This window comes from Octopus bimaculoides, chromosome 2, assembly GCF_001194135.2.
Source record: "Octopus bimaculoides isolate UCB-OBI-ISO-001 chromosome 2, ASM119413v2, whole genome shotgun sequence".
Classification (NCBI taxonomy): Eukaryota; Metazoa; Mollusca; class Cephalopoda; order Octopoda; family Octopodidae; genus Octopus; species Octopus bimaculoides.
The window spans coordinates 8751821-8756811 of record NC_068982.1 but is presented as its reverse complement, the minus strand read 5'-3'; the positions used below and the strand labels follow the sequence as shown (position 1 = coordinate 8756811).

Here is a 4991-nt window from a genome sequence, read left to right as displayed (position 1 = left end):
TATATATATATATATATATATATATATATTTGTATATATACATATATGTGTATGTGTGTGTGTGTGTGTGTGTGTGAGCGTGTGCGTGTGTGCGTGTGTGTGTGTATGTTTGCCTGCGTTTGTATATGAACAGGTAATATCTCACATATAATTATTACGTTCCTCGTTGTTTTACTTCACCTATTACAATACGGAGCAGTTCCAATCCTAGTTTGAAGAAATCTCAGTTCATTTACACTGAATTTCACACACTTCATAGTACATCGTCCCACCTCTGTCTTGCACTTGAAATATTGATCCTTTTCTGAGTAGTGAGAAAAAAAAATCGATACTATGTAGCTATAGAGTACTGTGCTGCTCCTGGCTTTTTTAACATTAATTTTTTATTGGACAGATTTTATTAATAGTATTCCAGCCCATAAAACATCCACAACAAGCGGGAATGCGTGTTTTCTCGATCTTTAACGAGACACCTCTGCGCCGATGATGAATTATTCAACATATTATGATTATTACTATTGATGATTTTTTTTATTAGTATTTGTGTCGTTGGTGTCTTGAAAGAGTACGAAAAAAAATGTCTTGTTTGTATTTATTTATAACAATTTTTTTCTGATTTCAAATCACTCCGAGTTCACCTCTGTCTTTTGTCCTTTCGCGTTGATAATACAAATTACAAGGCATTTATTTGAGATTGATATTATCCACAGTTTCTTCAGCTGAAGCTTCCTAGCCTTGTGCTTAAGTATGGAGCAATTATTCGTTTCTTTCTTAGCTCAGTTTGATCGACAAAGTGAGTAGAAAACCGTACAAAATGTTTTTGTTTCTTTACAATCTAAGGTCAGATCCCAATATACTTAACTGCTATTCCTGCTCCTACGAATAGATAATATAACTACCAAAAAATTTCTGAATCAATATAAGCATTTGTAACCTTACTTCATATATACGTACGATATTATTCATATGGCCGTGGGCATACGGCGTAGTGGTTAAGAGCGCGGGTTACTAACCCCAAGATTCCGAGTTAGATTCCAGGCAGGGACCTGAATAATAATAATAATAATAATAATCATAATAATAATAATAATAATAATAATAATAATAATAACATCGAAAAATACCTTAGGAATGAGAACCCAGGTTCGAAATTTTCCCCAATGCACCTGATGAAGGCTGGAGGTTATATCAGCCGAAGTGTTGTGTTAACAACAAACAACATATGTAAATAATGTAAATAACGTACATAATTCCTCATCTCTTAAATATAGAACTGTATTATTACCTACTTTTCACTTAATCTTATGCATATACATTAAAATATATTTCGTTTTCGTTGTTTTCATTCAGCCCTATCTTAACCCTTGACAGAAGAGACCCACAATTCAAAATGTTCCAACTTGGATCGTTCAGTCTATACTTCCTTACTGACAACAAAAAGGTAAGTGATATGCTGCCGCTACTTATGACAGCTCAACCAACTCAATTGCATTCATGAACGTCGAAGAGACTAGTTTACGGTATGATATGAAACTAAAACTCAGACTGACACGCAAGGCTACACTTTACCTGTTGATGACATAAGCGTCCTTGTTAAGACTATTCTTCATTGAGACACTCCCACTTATTAATTAAGTATAAGATCATTTTCACCAGCAACCTACATTCAATAATATATATTAAATTTCACATCGTTTATACTTCTAGAAGATTTAATAGAACATTTCCTCAAAGGTCATCGTTGTTCAACTTATCACGTATTTCTAGTTGTCCATGCATCATGTCACCCCACCCACACCACCACTGTTGACCAAAACAAAAACCGGGCTAACAACGCTTTGCGTCACTCTCATCGCAAGCGGATTCAGAATGCAAATCTCCAAAAGAAATACTGAGAGTCATCTTATCCAAAGCACAAACAACATTAATCCATGATCCTGAACCAGTTCTTAATTATACCGGCCCTTAGACATAGGACAACAGCGTTTCCCTCGGCCTACTTTTGAAACAGGGAACATAAAAAACCGGACTGAACGCTACAAAATATTAGTTATAATATAAAATGCGTTTTGGATGCTGGAATGCATATACTTTTCTACATGAAGCGCATATCAATCCAAGACGTTGATAAAATAGGACTCGTCCCAAATCATCAGTGTAGTGATATACGTAGTATCGATCATAAGTACTATGTTGAATCTCATATAAGGTGGAAGTATACACTATTCTTGTACATACCGCAGTATGATAGACGTAAAGGTTGCCTTCGATTATGCAAAATAGATTTCACTGTGTTATTTGATGCAAATATGGGATTAGTATTTAGGAAATTAACAGATATGTTCCTACAGGGATATTCCCAGCACGGATATTTTTATGGCCTTCTGCTGGTAGACGTTTGCTGTTCTTCCGTCTTTGTAGCAGCCACGTTGCACTTCCGTGAAGGAATACTCGTAGGACGTTGCTATCGAAGAGATCAGCCGATAATCTAATGTCCTGTTGCACTTTTAGCTTATGATGTATTTCACCCTGTTCTCCTTATTTCGTGCAAGATTTCAGGGTTCCTGTATCAGTATATATTTATTCTCTGTCCAAATTTGTTGTACACTTTTTCCAACTCAATTTTATTGATTTCCACCTTTATTCCGCTTTGTTCTACATTATCAGACCGCATATATTTTGCTTATCTTAAAACCGACTTCTCATCTATGGCTCCCGAGATCTCTGTCGGTCAGCAATACTTTAACCAAGCCCTCAATAATCTAATTATACAGAAGTTTCTATGTAGACGTCTCTATGTTGCCCTTCACCTTGTTGATATTATCTCCCACATATTCTGCCGTTACCGAAAGAGGTTGGCTGACGTAGATCTAACTATACACAAAGGAAGGATGAACAAGAACTGGAACTTTTGGTCAGAGATCAACAACAGAAAACATCTTACTCCACAATGCTTCTATTTATAGGAGGTCTGAGGACTAGTTTATAATAGTAGCTATATGTCATTCAAATCACGGCCACACACTCACACACACACACACACACACACACGCACACACCATCTTAAGAAAGGAAAGGACATATTTGATAACGTAGCAGAACGGTCATTGAACATATATGTACATTTACTGCTGATTTGAATGAATAGTTGGATGATCAAATCCAAGCTTCTCTGCTAGTTCCTCAACAGTTACGATGGGATTTTGTTCTACCAGGGTTTGCAGGACGCCCTCGTCGAGCTCTACAGATCTTCCAGCACGAGGCACATCTTGTAGACTGAGTTTCCGGCTCGGAATTTCTGGAACTACCGTTGACACTGGCTTACGCTTATTGTCCGATCCCCATATACTGCATTAATATTCCTCACACTTTCCATTGCGCTGTTGCCTTTATTGAACTCATAGAACAAAATATGCCGATTATGCTTCTTTGTTACTTGCAATATAGCTTTGAAAAAATAACTGATAAAATTAAACTGCACTCTTAGAATTTATACTAAGAATATGTACAAGATAAAATTACTACCTGCTTTCATAGTAAGTTGATGCAGGGAGTTTATCCTGTCCCCCCTCCTACTTTTAGTTCATGAAATTTTAAAAACCGCATTGTTTATGGGATGACCCAATATATATATAATGTGTGTACACATCGCATGGACGAAGACTGCAGATAACCTTGCATTTGATCTTTTTGGGTTCAATGAAATAAGTACCAGTTGTGCACTGGAGTCGATGTAACCAATTTACTTCATCCTCACAAAGCTTTAGGCCGGCCTTGTGCCTATACTAGAAAAAATTATTATTATTATTATAATTATTACCTTTTGTAACATTTCTGCTGGGCACTCTATTCCAATTTCCTTTACAATCCCCTTGATGCCTTCTGATACTGTCCCCAAGAACCCATCAATAATTGGCACTGTCTTCCCCTTCTTCATTTTGGATAGCCGGACTATTTCGTACTTCAGAGGTTTGTATTTATCTAAATTCTCACCTTTCTTCTTGACTATTCGTGGGTCAAAAGGACATGCAAGGCCAACTACATAGCATATTTGGTACACCTTGTCTACCGCCATTATTATTATTATTATTATTATTATTATTATTATTATTATTATTATTATTATCGTTGTTGTTTTTATTATTATTACTATTATCATTATTTATTTATATGTTCAGCTATCTTATGAAGTAGATATGAATAATCTCATACCACTGATATATATCATATTGCAGTAATAATAAGCAAGAATACCCTGTCAGCAGAGTTTAACATGAGATATATATTTGTGAAGATATAGCTATTTGCAAATATAGCAGACGAGAGCACAAACCTGGTGGACTATAACGTTGGGAATTGAAAGCGAAATTTAATTTTGAATTACACTAAGAGGTGAGAAACCACGAGCGCAGATACTATAAATCATGTCTACCCACACACACACAAACTATCTTTGACTCTTTATCTCCATTTCTCTAACACACACATTTCCCATGACTCTTAATTGTTTGCACACGAATCATTAATCATGTATTACGCGCGCGTGCACATTAAAAATATGCATACGCATGTGTGCGCCAGAACGTCTTCGAGCTTAGAAGCACACATACAAATAATAAGAATAGTACTTGTTGAAATATTATTCTCCAGGTGTGACTTACAAGTTATTGCAAATTTGCTGTACCAATGTTATAATGTCAGGGAGAAAAAAACATGCAGGCTTACGTATTCAAGTGATCACGTGAGCACGTGAACACGTGCATGAACACAGCTGTACATGCACAGGATTGATGCACAAACGGATGAAATAGTTGCGAAGAAAGAACCTTACTTCACAGCCACAAGGTTCAGGGTCCAGTTTCACTCCGTGATACAGTTGGACACATATGTATCAAATCCACGTAAGTAGATTTGATACACAGACGGAAACTGAAAGAAGCCCGTCGTATATATATATATATATATATATATATATATATATATATATATAT

At 35.9% G+C, this 4991-nt stretch overlaps 1 protein-coding gene and 1 long non-coding RNA gene across 6 annotated transcripts in view; one reads left to right on the top strand and one right to left on the bottom strand.

Annotated features, from left to right (window-relative positions):
• The window catches only part of LOC106869664 (uncharacterized), a 6419-nt gene extending 1560 nt beyond the window's left edge, over positions 1–4859 (top strand). The window contains exons 2-3 of the long non-coding RNA XR_001409426.2: positions 1351–1441; positions 4236–4859. This is a non-coding gene — a long non-coding RNA (uncharacterized LOC106869664). The remainder of the gene's footprint in view (positions 1–1350; positions 1442–4235) is intronic.
• Positions 1–4991, bottom strand: part of LOC106876592 (neuropeptide F receptor) — a 383847-nt gene that overhangs the window by 292472 nt on the left and 86384 nt on the right. The gene's annotated exons all lie outside the window — the stretch shown is intronic.